Source organism: Muscardinus avellanarius (genome assembly GCF_963383645.1).
Source record: "Muscardinus avellanarius genome assembly, chromosome: 1".
NCBI lineage: Eukaryota > Metazoa > Chordata > Mammalia > Rodentia > Gliridae > Muscardinus > Muscardinus avellanarius.
In genome coordinates this window covers 74,191,773-74,208,269 of record NC_137786.1, presented here as the reverse complement: position 1 = coordinate 74,208,269, position 16,497 = coordinate 74,191,773, and the positions used below count along the sequence as shown (strand labels likewise).

General features: G+C 35.1%; 1 pseudogene across 1 annotated transcript in view; it reads right to left on the bottom strand.

Moving 5' to 3' along the window:
* The window catches only part of LOC308270794 (nuclear ubiquitous casein and cyclin-dependent kinase substrate 1-like), a 148,759-nt pseudogene that overhangs the window by 82,805 nt on the left and 49,457 nt on the right, over positions 1-16,497 (bottom strand). Inside the window, exon 4 of the transcript in view lies at positions 11,669-11,723. The product of the transcript in view is annotated as a nuclear ubiquitous casein and cyclin-dependent kinase substrate 1-like (transcript). The remainder of the gene's footprint in view (positions 1-11,668; positions 11,724-16,497) is intronic.

Sequence of the window (16,497 nt, the reverse complement as noted above, 5' to 3'; positions counted from 1 at the left end):
AAGGTGGGGCAGATGTCTGATACTTCACAAGGCACAGAGAATGGTTCTATAACTTGAGGTCAGAAAACAAGACAGGACAGCTGAGCCCGGGACGTTATAGCTGTCATCTCTTCCTATAATTAACTAATATTTTTTAAAATGCTTTGTGATTTTTCATGAGGAGACATTTGGTCTACTGCCATGACTGAAGTAAATTTTGCTTCCTTCAGGCACATGTCAATGTTGGGTATCACAGTGACAATCAAGAAGTAGAAGGCAGTTGTCCTGTCCTTTTACATGGAGTCTGCACTCCCACTGGGAAAGTTTGGCTCTCGTGTTGCCCTTTTCCCCCACTTAACGACAGGACAAAGTTATGTGCTTTTGAGCAACAAAATATGTGGTATAGACATGAAACCTCAAGGAAAAGTCACCAGGTAAAGGCCCTCATGCTGTCAGAGAAGCACAAATGAAGGGGCGTAGTGAGGGTGAGCCTGGGCTTCCAGCCCCAAGGAGCCTCCTGAGTCAAAACACAGAGTAAGAACAATCAATCAATAATATGGACAGTATTACTAGCTACTTGATTAAAAAGTCCTTCTAGAGACATATCTTCTCTCTCATAGTCTAATTTCAATAGGTTACCAAGCCTGTCAGTTCTTTATCTTTCCCATCTTTCCCACCCAATTTCCTATATCACGTCATGTCATCCTTGCTTTTCTTCCATTTTAATTTATTATTTTATTTTCTTGTGGCACTAGGGATTGAACTCAGAGGCATTCTACCTCTGAGCTAAATCCCTAACCCCCCCCCCCTTTTGTTGCGGTACCAGGGCTGGAACCTAGGGACATTGTACCTCTGAGCACCCCCAGCTCTATTTTTAAGTCTTTTTATTTTTGAAACAGGGTCATACTGAGTTGCGAAGGGCCTTGCTAAGTAGCTGAGGCTGTCGGCAAACTGCAATCCTCCAGTCTCCGCCTCCCAAATGCGGGGATTACAAGTGTGCGCCACCATGCCCGAGATCCCTAGCCCTTTTTATTTTTTGTTTTCAGACAGGGTCTCATTAGATTGCTGAGAATCTCGCGCTAAACTCTCCTCAAATCTGTGATCCTCCTGTCTCAGCCCCCCAAGTACTGGAGTTACAGGCATGCATCACCACCTGGCTCTTACTTTACTTAGATCCCATTATCTCTCAACTCAACTATTGCAATAGTCTTTTAACTGGTGATTTTGCTAACTGTCTTAGCATCCTCCCCCAACCCTCCTATACTCTGTAGTCAGTATGACCATTCTAAAATGAAAATATGGCCATGTTAATCCCTTGCTTGAAGCCCTGTTTTTTTTTTTTTTATCTTAACTCTTGGGTCAAGCACATGAAATAGCTGATATCAAACAGGTTTTCACCTATAGAAAAAGCAATTTTTTCTAATTTTTTCTAATGTAACTGCTTAGGAGACTTTGGGCTACACAGAACAATATCCAACTAAAATGGCTCAAGATTAAAACACAATATCTTATAAAAATGCTTATCCTTAAAGTTGTGCTTCACAACTTTCCTCTTAAGACTATCTCTTATTTTTTCTCATCTACAATAGGAAGAGTTAAATACCCTTCTGAGCAAGAGCATTTATTATTAGGAGTTATTTAAACTATCAAAACATTTATTTGTCTTCTTTTCATAATAACCTCAAGTTCTTTGAGGGGGAAAATTATGTCCTTTTTGTCACGATATATGCAGGGCTGTACACAGTACATAGCATATAATGGGCACTAAATATTATGGATTGAGAGAATGAATGAATGGCTAGATGGATGAAATATAGCTGACTACATAGAATAAGGTCAGATTTTATTTCATATCTGCATAGGTACAATGCAAACCATTACTTGCCCTGCAATTTCTGTTGCAGATTGGAGATTTTCATCACAGCACATTTCTTTTCCAAGATCACTCCCAATAAATAGGTGAAACTTGAATTTGCTTCCTAAACATTTGTTTACTTGTTTTCAGGTTCCATAAGATCAATACAAATTAATACCCACATCATGGTATATTTGTACTTTTTTGTGTGGTACTGGGGATGGAACCCCAGTAACTCAGATGCATTCTACATCTGAGTTACACCCCCAGTCCTATTTTTTTATTCTTTATTTTAAAACAGGGTCTCACTGAGATGCAAAGGGCCTTAAGAAGTAGCTGAGGCTGCCTGTGAACTGTGATCCTCCTGTCTCAGCTTCCCGAATGCTGGGATTACTAATGGACACCACCACACCCGGCTATGTACTCTTTATCCAGAGGTAGTCATTGCTGATTAGAAGCCCTCAAATAATTATCTTACTCTTGTCTCATATAAATACTATAACCATAGATATTCACAATTCTCTTTTTAATAATGCTGTTTAAAATGAACTTCGATTTTATGCTAAATTTTGGCAAAATATTTCTTTTTTTAATTTATTTTTTATTTTTTTTATTTTTTTAATTTTTAACAATTTTTTAATTGAACATAAATAGTATACATTTACACTATATTTGGTGCCCTCTCCCCCCCCGCCCCCGTTTTCTCTCCCCCCCCCACCAATGGTTGTCCAGGTTAACCGTGTCTTATTCATAATTTTACACATGTTCAGGTGTAGACGCTCCTTAATCAAGATCGGCCTTTCTCCTCTCCTATCTTTCCATTAAAACTTAGCTAGTATTTCCCCTCTAATATCTGGGGTCCTACTGGTATCCTTTGTGTTTTCTAGTTTGGGCATATTAGAGGAAACATGTGTATCTTCTCCTTCTGTGCTTGGCTGATCTCACTTAACATGATGCTTTCCAGGGCTTTCCATCTTCTTGCAAATGATATAATTTTGTTCTTCTTTATGGCTGAATAGAATTCCATTGTGTGTATTTCCCACAGTTTTGCTATCCATTCATCTGTTGATGGTGATCTGGGTTGGTTCCATATTTTGGCTATTACAAATTGTGCTGCTATGAACATGGGTATGCATATGTTGCTGTATTTCTCTGAATTCAACCCTTTTGGAAAGATACCCAGGAGTGGTATAGCTGGATCATATGGTGGATCTATTCCCACCTTTCTTAGGAATCTCCACACAGATCTCCATAGTGGCTGAACTAGTTTGCACTCCCACCAACAGTGTAAAAGAGTTCCTCTTTCCCCACATCCTCGCCAGCATTTGTTGTTGTTTGATTTCTTTATGCTTGCTACTCTGACTGGGGTTAGATGGAATCTCAGTGTAGTTTTGACAGATATACTGACCAGTGGATTAGAATAGAAGATACAGAAACAAACCCACACATCTTTAGTCAATTAATCTTTGACAAAGGGGCCAAACACATACGCTGGAGAAAAGACAGCCTTTTCAACAAGTGGTGCTGGGAGAACTGGCTAAACATTTGTAAAAAGATGAATCTAAACCCCAATATCTCACCTAACACAGGAATCAACTCAAGATGGATCAAAGACTTAGAAATTAGACCTGAGACGGTGAAGTTAGTAGAGGAGAACATAGGTTCTACACTACAACATTTTGGCACAGGCAATAACTTTCTCAACAAAGCCTCCAAAGCTCAGGAAATTAAAGCAAGAATAAACAAGTGGGATAACATCAAACTAAAAAGTTTCTTCTCATCAAAGGAAACTATCAATAACCTAAAGAGGAAGCCTACAGAATGGGAAAGGATCTTTACCAGCCACCATTCTGATAGGGGCCTAATATCCAGAGTATACAAAGAGCTCAAAAGGCTCTACACTAACAAAACAAACAACCCAATCAAGAAATGGGCAAATGAACTAAATAGACACTTCACAAAAGAAGAGATACAAAGGGCTAATAGATACATGAAAAGATGCTCTTCATCATTGGCAAAATATTTCTATTTTTTCCAGATGTACTTTTAAAATGATTACCTAATATTATCTGCAATATTTGTTGGTAAAAAAAGTAAGACTTGTTTCATTTTTTAAAAAATCATATCTAGCTGGGTGTGGTGGCACATGCTTGTAATCCCCACGCTTGGGAGGCGGAGACAGGAGGATCACACTGGTTCAAAGTCAGCCTCGCTGGCTTAAGAGACCCTGTTTCCAAATAAAAAAAATATAAAATAGATCCTAAAATAGGGAGTGTATCCCGGAGATAGAAGGGTTTCCAGGAACCCCCGTACCACCAAATAGATAAATAAATAAAGCATATCTAAACATATGCCAATATTTCTTGTTACAGAAATTTAGGTGATAGTTTATCACTATGTCTTCAATTCTATGTTGAAAGCATTATATGATAGAATAAAATACAATGAATTGGATTTTGAGAGCATAGATTATCAAATGAAATTACCCTGTAGATGATGAACTTTCTAGAGGTTATGAGTTATATAATGCACCTGCCTTCCTTACGTTGTTTTATCATACATGCCAAATGATCTGTTGTTCCTTTAGATTAATAGAATAATATTTTGTCAAAATATAGACTATTTGTATGGTTCTGAGCATTATTAAAAATATATAAATTACCAGGAGGTTTTGCTGAGTTTCTTACAACTTATATTTAAAAGAAAGTTCCTTATTCAAAACTGTATATAATAAATTCATGCTTCTTAAAATCACCATTTCTAACACTTAGAGAAGTATAGTAGAGTCAGAGGTTTCTGGCTTTACTTATTAATTCTACCTCTACAACTCCCTCTTTAAACTTCATACTTTTTTTTCCCAATTGAGAATCTCACAGAGGTGAGTGCTGAAAATAATATAACCAGTTTTGTATTATATAATAGAATACACAGCTAGAGATTTTATGTAGGCTAGAAAAAAACAATAAATCTCAGAGTACAGAATGAACAGTATATTCCAAGGTGACATTATAAAAAAGAAGGACATCTGCACATTGGAGCTCCCAGAAACAAAGGTACCTTCCTGCAAACCCACCATGAAAGGCATTCCAACAATCAAAAACTCAATTTCCCTTTGTTACCGATGATTTTATTTTTAGAAATGTGAGGCAGACTCAGAGCCATTTCATGTATGGAAAATCTGAGGAACTTTTCTGTGGTTTAGGGAGGTTTCTACCACTATAGTGAGCTGTGGTGACTCAGTGACTCAGGCGCTATCTATGGAAGGAGAAAGATACACAGCTCTTTATGGGCATCACACAAATCTAATTACACAAGACAAACAGAGCATCAAGAATCTCTGGTCTCTCTCCCCTATGCTACTCAGGTCATGAATCAGGAAAAATAATGTCAAGGTAGAAAAATGGAGTACTAGCACTAGTATCCATCCTGAGTTCTGTCATGAGGAGATGGGGATGATGGTGTAGCCTAGGCCACATGGATCCATTACACATGATGAGACATATGAGCTTAGTTCTGAGACAAGTACAAGGCTGATGGTTTGGGGAAACACATAGGAGCAAATCCAAATTCTATCAGATTCAGGTTATCCATATGGGTATAAAAGAGGTAACTATGGACAGCAGCAGTAGAAAATAAAACTCTTTCATGGAGAGCCTGAGAGTCAAGGTCAAAACCAAGTCAGCTATAGGATGTCATGAATAAAGAGTGACTTCTATGACTATGTTTGATTTTCCTTCAGTATATTGCTAGAATCAGTCCCAGGTCCCAGTATGGCTTGTACCTGAGCACACAGGTAGAAGAGCCAGAGGAATGTGGAGGTGGGTGCCAGTAGTGATGTTAAGTACTGAGATACTGTGAGCTAGACCTACTGCCAGGCAATGTTGTCTCACCTCTACCTTTCCACACTAACCCATTAGAATCTCTGGCTGCCATCATCCTTCATTCTCTCCATTATACACTCTTTTGGGTTTTCTCCTGCAGCTCTAGGAGAGTGCTCATAGAATTTTCATGAACAGATAATGCTTCAGTCAGCATTCTCACTGCTGTAATCTAAAAAACCTGACCACTTCAACCTAAAGGAAATTTATTTGCTCACAGTTCTGAAGATTTTAGAGGGCTTAGTCCATGTTAGGCCAGGTTATATCAGTGGAAATCAGGGCATGTCAGTGAAAAGAAAGAAAGAAAGAAAGAAAGAAAGAAAGAAAGAAAGAAAGAAAGAAAGAAAGAAAGAAAGAAAGAAAGAAAGGAAAGAGAGAGAAGGAAAGAACAAACAAGCATAAGAGTTCTGCTCTTACACTAAGAATGTAAGAGAGCTGGCAAGCAAGGAGAGTCAAGGACACAAGCACAGTCCTTATGACCACATCCCCAGGGACCCACCTCCAACAGCCACATTCCACTTGCCTAGGTTACCACCCAATAAATTCATTCAAATGAGATAGAAACCCTCAGGATTTCATTATATCAACTCTCAACATCAATATATGAGCTCTTTCAGAGGACATTTTATGTCTACATCATAACAGATAAAGAATTTCTTTCTCTCCTGAGCAAGGACATGTTGACACTATTCCTCAACAGAAATCTATATACATCTCACCTTCAAATGCCTCTTAACCTTCTTCTAGCTTTACATCACAAGCCTGTTGAGCTCAATTTTGTGTTTGTTGTGCAACAAGACTCTCAGGCCTCTTGGTTTCCAGGTGATCAGCTCTTCCCTTCATCTTTACAGGTTCTTAATGTGAGTTTTGTGAACACATAGGATTCAAATGGCATGTGTACCACTTGAAATTAAGAATTTGTATATATTTCCTACTGTGGACTTTTCTGAAGAGAGAGTTCATGGTTTTCATTGGATTTGCAATGAGGGTGATGTAGAATGGGGAAACACTAATTTATGACATCTGTGTTATTCATTGGCTTCCTGCTATTCTCTTTCTAGTGTAACAATAGCACCAGTACCCTAGTCACTAATGGAATTTGTACGGCATTTTTACGACTCACAATATTCTTTAAAATGTTCTTTTGTGTTCATAGCCCCATTTGATGTTCATGACTTTCCTGAGGGAGGGCAGATCTTATTATATCCATTTACAGCTGAGGAAAGTCAGCCTCAGGGTGGTTAAGAATCATCCAGCTAACTATATGACAGAGCTGGGACCAGAAGCCAAGTATTTTGGTTCTTGTTCTGAAAGCAAAGATGGTTCTTTGCATGGCCAAGCTACTTAATATTTAAGTGGAAAGTTTCCTTTTTCAGGTTGAATTTTTTTTTCTCTCTCTCTTTAGGGTTATCTTTGATATTATAGGAAAAGTGAGTGTGTGTTTCTATTTCCAAAAGGGAACTACTACACAATGTGATTTTTCTTTAGAGCCTTAAGCCTCTTCTAGTATATTTAGAAACAAATGATTCACTGATTTAGAACATACCAGAAGCCAATAATTCAGGGAACTAAATGTATCACTGTTTTAGATTTGCTGAATACCCTTACATAAAATACTTAATCTTTCTTTCTTAATCTGTAAAATGGAGTTAAAACATTATCCCATACCAGTAAAATAATAATTAATAATTCATAGGACACTTAGAAATTTAAACTGCTATGTAAATAAAAATATTTTTGATGTTATTTTGAGAAGGTCAGTTTTTCTTGGACTAAATTAATAATTAAAAAACAGTGTGGGCACAAGATCGAATGTGTAATTTATTTCCTGATTAGACTGTTTATATAAAAAGTCCACTTTTTTCTGCATTTCCAGTTGATTATTTCTCCCACTAAATTTACTGTCTCATCAAAGCAGTGTTTGTTCATTTGTAGAATCATTTAGCATGTATTGGACTATGGGGACCTTAGATGGAACTTTTCCCATTTAAGAAAATAGCCACTCTGTATTTAGATTCCTGTAGGGGACACTTTAGGAGAATGATGTTGTTATATCATGCCTACAAATACCTCATCTGGGTCTGGAGTCTCTGATATATCTGCTCATTCAAGATAGCAGCACTTAGCAATTCAACAAGATGTAAGTTGGCTAATAAACAAAGCCAGTGTTCTCAGGGGGTTTGAACAACATTTCCTGTGTTTGACTCTAGTTGCCCTGAAGTTGTTTTAAGTCCAGCACTGCTGGTGAACTTTCCCCTGGCACACTGAACAGCTTATGCCATGTCAAAGGGTGGTGACCTTTTCACTCATAGAACAAAAAGACTGGAAACAAATTATGCTCAGAGAGCTGGTCAAAGGATAACAACAAATGACAAAAATAAAGGTGCCTCCCTCCCTCCCTGGAACAAAGGACAAACACAAATTCTCAGCTCTGGAGCATTGTCTTTAGAGTACCGTCTCTTTTACCAGCTTTTATTTAAAGTGTAATATGAGCATTTGCTTCAGTTTACTCTGAAAATCCTCACCCACACCCTGCTTCGGCTCCCTCAGTAGAACACAATGAACCAACTACTGTCGTGTCTACTCCCTCTCTCCAACCGGGTCTGTTCCAATTTATGAGCTGTCCACCACCAAACCATCTTCCAGAGAAAATGACTCATCCGCAAGTTTTGCTCGTGGTTTCTGAGAGTATATTTAGTGTGAAGAACCTTAGGATACAGCATATCCAAACACATGCTAGGGTACAGAATTTGAGTGGGAAGAAGAGGACATGGCTAAAATAGAACTGTAATGAGCCAAAGAACTGGAGGCCTTGCTTAGCTTTTTCAGCTATGTAGCTGTAGCAACACCTACAGTTCCCCGCCAAGAATGGCACATCACATTAATGTAATGAAATGAGCTTCTCCAGTGATTTCCTATGGAAACAAGAGAAACAGGCTTATGGTAATATATATATATATATATATATATATATATATATATATATATATATATATATATATATGCTTGATGTAAAATATAAAATGAAGTGAATCTGTGCTCCATTATTTTTCCAAGCTAATGGAAAAATAATTCCTCTCTGTATTAGTGAAATTAGGCAACAACACTTGCCCCAGAGATACTTGTGTAGGTAACTACATTAGGTGGACTGATTACAGTCTCTGAGACACTGCTGAGGTTAGCTGGTTGCACAAGCCTATATACCAAGTACTTAGGAGGCTGAGACAGGAAGGTCACAGATTTAAGGCCAGCCTCAGCAATTTAGCAAGACACTGTTTCCAAATAAATAATTAAAAATTAAAAAGGGTTGGAGGTATGGCTTGGTGGTAAAATGCCCCTAGGTTCGATCCCCAGTACTGAAAAATAGCAATAAGAACAAAGACATTGTTGAGGTTGTCTTTTCAAAAGCAAGCCCAAACTGAGCTTGACACAGTTGCAAGGACTTCTCCCCCTCATTCACAACCATGTCCTTGAACAGAAAGCTTTTATTTTAATGAAGCCAAGCACTGTTTAAATGTCCTCTTCAAACATAGTTGGGGAAGCCTGGCCAGGATTTTATGTTTGTAGTGTTCAGCTGATCATCCATGTTCTGACACTGAGGAGTTAGTACTGGAAAATGGATCACAAAAGCCAGCAATGAAGGGTCAATGTCCCACACACTCCACAGAGTGAGCAGAGCTGATTCATTGCCTTGAACTAGGATCTCCTCAGAGTACTAGTACCTCTGTCTCTTCTTGCTTTCCTTCATGGCTCTGTGTTCCTGTTTCTCCCTTTCTGTCGTTTTCTCTCATCTACTCCTCCCTCTTTTTTCCCTGTCTTTTTTATTACTTAAAAAATTTTTATTGGTGCATTGTAGTCATACATCTTAATAGAGTACGAGATGGTAGAGGCAAACATGCACTCACTTAGCCCTTGACCATTTTTTTTATTTCTATCTTTATTTTGTCTTCTCTCTCCTGTCCCTTCCACTTTCATGTATTTTCTTTGACTGACTATGATGCTACCTAGATATTACACTTTAAAAACTTATAAATCTATGCAGAAAAGTTCATGTTTAACTTTTTTAATAATTCATAATTAGTAAAACCAAAGATTTAAGATTTATATTATTTTCTTGAAAAAATCACTTATTAATTGTTTTAATTGATAAGAAGGTTTGATTTCTTTTTTCTTTTTCCTAGCTTAATATAAAAAGAAAAAATCCTCAATATTTATATGTAACCAAAATGAACTTTAGGAGCAAAGCAGTTCAAGTTGCCCAAATAGCCAGAAAAACTCTTTTCTAGCCAGCTGCTTTGAAAATGACTTTTCTTCATTTCCTCAAACTGATTCATGCATAAGAATGGTCTTGGACTTACTTTATGAATAAGACTAGCAGTTGTTAGTAATTTTAATTGAAAGTTCAAACATATTTTATAAAAACTTATATTTCAATTTTTATATTAGTTCTTGTTTGTAAAATCAATAATTATATTTAAGTTAAATTGTTACTGTAGTCTATAAATATGTGATGCCAAAATCTATCTTGTAATCAAATAAATGTAAGTTAAGAAAAGATTTAGATGCCTTCAAAATAAACAAAGGAAAAAATTATAGCCATAAATGCTTTCAGTGGTTCTATGAAACTCAGAAATCAGTTTATTGTATTGCTGGCAGAAGAGCAATATATGAACTAATATTTTTTCTATCTCTCTGATATATAAAATATATTAAATATATACATATATAAAATATATACACTGTAATAATATATACCTATATTTTTTCTATACATATATGTGTGTATCTGTGGTTATGTAAACACACATATTATTTGAGTCAACAGTTTTACTTTTATTTTAGTCAACAGTTTTTACTTTTAGAAACTTGTCTTAAGCAATTTCTAAATCTGGGGGTAAAACTATAGGAATTGTGATGTTTTCCAAAGTAATATTGATATTTTTGAAGTAGACAAAACAAATAAATACATGATTATAGGGAATGACCAAGTAAACTTCCAGTGCTTACTTAATGTGCTTAACAGTGTCTTATCTAGACATTGAAATAAAGGTCTTGAAAAAGTTGTGATGATATGGGGAAATCCTTATTATTTACTGAAATAATTATGCAATAAATAAAAGTATACATTGAAAGAAACCTTGAAGGAAAACACAGTTATCAAATGTTTATATGAATATTCAACTTTTTTCAAAAAAGTTTTGAATTGTAAAATTTTTATTAAAGGACACGTATAACTTCTTTTTATATGGTTAAATCATGCATCTTAAAGATACATGTGAATATCTCTATCATTCACCATCCTCAAGTCCTCCGTAACTTGATTGTATTTATTTTCTTCTGCATATTAATTATTTGGAACAATATTACACCACAGTCTTGTCTTGCAAACTTTACAAATGTTGAAAGGATTTTTTTTTTTTTTTTGTGGTACTGGGGTTCCTGGAAACGCTTCTACCTCTGGGCTATACTCCCAGACTATTTTATAATTTTATTTTTATTTGAAAGCAGGGTCTCTTAAGCCAACGAGGCTGGCTTCGAACCTGCACAATCCTCCTGTCTCAGCCTCCCAAGGTTTTTTTTTTTTTTTAATCATCAAACAACTTTACACTTTAAGGGAAAATATCTTTGAACATGTAACATCTCTTAAGGAGTGTTTGCCTTGTTGTAAAATATTGTTCCCTAATTCCACTAAGTAACAGAATATTGTTTCTTTAATGTATTTTTTAAAACAAATCCAATTCTTATAGTTTTAGTTGTTCAAAAAAATTAAAGAAATATAGGGAGAACATGATTTACTGAAATTGATATCAACATAAGGAAAGGGAGGAAAAAGTAAAAAACAAAATTCTTATTCCTGCTATAAAACTTAACTTTATTTTTTAAAAATTTACCTTACTTTTCTCCTGAGGCCATATTTAATATCTGAGGCTTATATATCCCACAGACAAATACATACCTGAACAATTGTGATTATGAGTGTTGTGTTAACAACTACTGCTATTCTATCAAAACTGTGAACAGAGAATGGGTATTAATTAATGGGAGACATTACCAGGCGGGAGAAGTTGAGAGAGTATTCAATAAGCTGTCAAAACAGGAGCTGAATTCTATAGAACGGGTGTTCACATATCTGACAAAAATCGATCCTTTAACTTTGCTTTTCCGTTTCTGCTGAGAAGCAACACTATACAGATTCTCACCTACTAATCTTCCAATAGCTCAGAATAATGGTATTTATAGCATTAGAGTCAAATTTATTTTAGTACCTTTGAGATCAACAAAGCCAATGTGAATTATGGTATAAAAGGGATATATAGGTGTGTATTTAGATCCATATTTGAAACTGTCTTACTTTTTTTTCTTGTAGGATTAAAGACCTCAGAAAGAGAGAATGATTTGAAAAATAAATTTTATCAACTTTTCTAGCTGAATGAAAACCATAGAAATGTTCAGAAAATGAGCTCATTTCAAATGAAAATCTAAATATATAAATTCTATTGGAACATGTGTATTTAAAATTACTATGGGTAAAACAAATGATATAGTGACATGTAAGTCGTAAATTAAAAAAGAGGAAGGTGTAGATGAGACAAAGACAGTCTAAATTCAATAAAAATATTCATAAATATTTTTCAGTTAATATGGGTACGGATTACCTTAAAGAAAAGGCAAAAAATTTAATTGGCATCTACTTTCCAAACTCCTTATCTCACAATGGAAATGCAACCAAAAGAGAAACCCAATTTCTATAATTTAAACATATGGTGTTCATACTTCCTGGGAAGAGCTCAGAGAGGTTCAAGAGTGAGGAGTACTTAAAGGCACATGTATCAAAAGTCATCATCACTCTCTAGACCCCATAAGTGACGTTCCAACATTAGGTACTTCTTAATATTAAGAACATGAACAATCCTTTGTGAAATGCTAGTCAGAGAATGAAAAACACAGGCTGTAATAGTTATATTACAAAAGAGAAACTACAAGTGAACAATAAATATAGAAAAATGCTTTGCCCCACTATGAATTGCAATATATACACTTTTCAAAATTGTTATAGGGGTAAAATACACATAACGAACATCATCATGCCATGTTAACCATTTTTAGGTATACAAAACAATGGCATAAAATATATTCAGAGTAATTTGCAAGAATCACCACCACTATTCATCTCTGTACTTATTTTTATCTTGTAAAACTTAAACTTTATATTAATTAAACAACAATTCTTCCTCATTCCCCTCTCCCTCAGCTCCTAGAAACCACCATTTTTCTTTCTGTCTTTACAATTTTTATTACTATAAGTACTTAATTTAAGTGAATCATGCAGCATTTGTCTTTTTGTGACTGGCACATTTCATTAGAATAAAGTCCTCAAGATTCACCCATGTAGTAGTAATATGTGCCAGAATTTTCTTCCTTTTTAAGGATAAATAATATTTTGTTGTATGAATATACCATATTTCCTTATCCACTCATCTACTGAATCACATTTAAATTGCTTCTGTATTTTAGCTATTGTGAGTAACACTATAGTGATCATGGATATTTCATTGATACTCTGCTTCTAATCCATTCAGATATATACTCAGAAATGAAATTGCTGGAACATGTGGTAATTCTAGTTTTAATTTTTAGATAAACTACTATACTATCTTCCATAATGACTATTCTATTTTATACCAAGTTTTCAAAGTTAACATATAGATCTCTGGTGAAAATCACATTGGCAATAATATTTAAAACAATGAAAAACTGAAATAGTACTTATATAGTCATCAATATGTTAAAGTATGTTTTACTCACATTATGAATGACTTCTGCCATTAGAATACCACTTAGACTATGTGTATTAACATAGAAAAGTATCTATGGTATATAATTCAGTTTTAGAAATCAGGTTATAGAATAGTTTATGTAAAATAATACCATTTATGTATAATTGTATATCTATGTCTACAAATGAATATATATGCGTCTGTGCCTACTTATGTCTAGATAACTACATAGCCTGATAATTTGTTACTTTCTTTTTGGTGTCTTCAAATTTAAAATAAAGTCTCTAGCTCAATTTTAAAAAGATAATGCATCTTCTTCATTAATATCTTAACATACTGTATTTTTTTTCATTGGTTTGCAATTGCTTCTAGAAGGGCCTAGCCAATGTTCAACCGATCATCTTAGTATTTACTAATGACCAGCTATGCCTTAAGGCGCTGTAGGTTCTTGGATGAAAGAGTGGGACATAGTCTCTATTCACTTAGGTGCCCTGTTTAGTGGATGGTATATACTTGTAAAAAAAAATCATTCTAAAACATTTATTGCATACAATAATATAAAAATGAGATGAAAAAAGAATATTACAGAGAGAATAATAGCCTATGTTTCTGGCCTAAGAGCTGGAGATCTGAGAGAACTTATTTTTGTTTTTATTCTTTGAGATACCAGGGATTGAAGCAGGGACTACCCCTGTCTGAGATACATCCTTGGTCCTTTTTATTTTATTATTATTATTTAAATTTTGAGATAAGTAATTAATAAGTTGCCCAGGCTGGCCTCATCTAGGAAAATTTAAACGAAGGAGTTGGTATCCAGGCAAGGTTTAGAAAGGAAGAGTAGAAAGGAAGATGGAGAGGCATCTGGGAAAAGGAAGGGGGAACAGAGCAAGAGAGCATTCGGTTTTGGCAAAGTCATCTAAGCAAGAACCAAAAGGGGCTCCATGTGATGGAAAATGAGTTCATTTTTTGAGCAGACTAGAGGGAGACACAAAATGTTTCCCAGGATTTGATTTTGGTTTAGATCCCCTTAGCAGTTGGTCTAATTACTGGACACAATTATAATTTTAATCAATTATGCCAAGGCTTTACAATTTAGACATTAGGGGAATATCTACTCATTTTTTTAATATAAATTCAGCTGATGTCTGAATTTTCCTATTTTTTTAAAACTGGTTTCTTCATTGGCTTTGTCCCAGGTAGATTTCAATTGATAAATTTAAGTTAGTAGAATAAATAGTAACAGAGATTCATTTGTCCTGTAGACACTTAGCTGTGCATGTATAGTGTCTTTGCATGCTGGCAAACTGTCATTTAGTCAGAGCAGTTACCAACCAAGTTGGGCAAAGGAGACTGCAGCCTGAATGTAGTCAATTTTTACATCAGTGGCTGCTAAGACAAGCATTGCTGTCTGTTCCATAATTCTTCATTATAAAGTAACAGATTCGTGTTCTTCTCAGAGAATGTTATTGCAATACATATCAAAGTAAGGAGCTGCTTAGAATTTCCATTAAAATAGGAATTAGAAGGCTGGCCTACAGTGAAGATACTTGAAAATTACAAGTGGAAAGAAAATTAGGCTGATGTGCGACTAACTTCAGAAACTAATCAGTAGTAAAATGCTTTTTCGGCACAAATTTTCTTTGCGCATAGACATGATTCAGCAGCTTTCTTCTCTAGCTCCATCAACAGTTTTGAATTGGTGGTGATTTCATTGGCCATATTTCTTGGGTTTTGCCCTTGATAAGCATTGCTAATTGTACCACCTGGAAGAATGGTCCTCAAACTAAGACAAAGTTCTACTAGATGTATTTGAAATCATTTTCATCTATGGTTTATTCAGAGGATTTAACAAACTGTTGTTTTACTTTAGGAGTGTCCTGAGAGGAACAGCTGATAGAACTGATTGCAAAACACTTGGTATCGTAACATACTATGTAGATGTTACTTAATAATATTCTAAAGTCTCTAGAAGTGGGAAGCTAGTGTGATATTTCAGAAGTTTGAGACAATACATGAAGCAGAAATTAAAATTACTTAAGGTAAACCGTTTGCTCAGCACTCACCGAGATAATTGTCATATACATATGTATAAGGAAATACAAGAATTTTACCACTCATTGTAAACTATAAAAATGAAGGGCACATAAACAGATCACCACAATAATTAGCAGATGGCTCACCTCTTTCAATGACTCTGGACATTAATATAAGATATAAATTTGGTCATTTTTATTTAGTGAGCCCACAAATAGGTCTAGATTAGGAGTGAAAGCTCTAGGGTTTGGCCCTAATTTGGTGTGACGATATGGTGTAGGGGTCAAATTCTTTGCTTCACAGCAAGCAGCCTGGTTTCAAGTCACTGTCCTCATATTAGATGTGTGACTTTGAGCAAGTCATATGGCTTCCCTAAGCTGTACCTGTTAAGTGGAAGTGACAATTACTTCTGCTTTATGAGGGTTGTAAGGATGGGCCATTACATTGTAAGTATTAAAGATGTTAGATATTGGGCTTTGATTCTTAGTTTCATGTTACAGTCTTTTGGCCAAACTAAAATCATTTATCATCCATAAACTCCAGTTCTATATCTATCAAGTAAGTATGAGACTCAACAAGAGGAAAAGAGTTCAATACCCAGAGATATTTGGTAGGTACTTCAAACTAAAGACCTTTCTGGAGGTTTACAATCTCTATAAAGAGCATAAGAAAGATTCTCAGGAGTTCTTCAGTAAAGAATCGTATATTATTTTTTAACATAACACATTAAAATTTGCTAGAAATAAAATGTATTTTTCATAACATCTATTAATATCTCTTAGAAGAGTTTGGGATATAATTTATTATATATTTTCCACAGTTTCATCTATGAATGCGTCTCTAAAAATTAAGCTTCTTAACTGGAAACAATTTCAAACTTAAAGGAAAAATGCAAGAATAAAAATAATATTAAGAACACTCAAAACTTGTACCACGCCAGGTGTGGTGTACACACTTGTAATCCCAACACTTG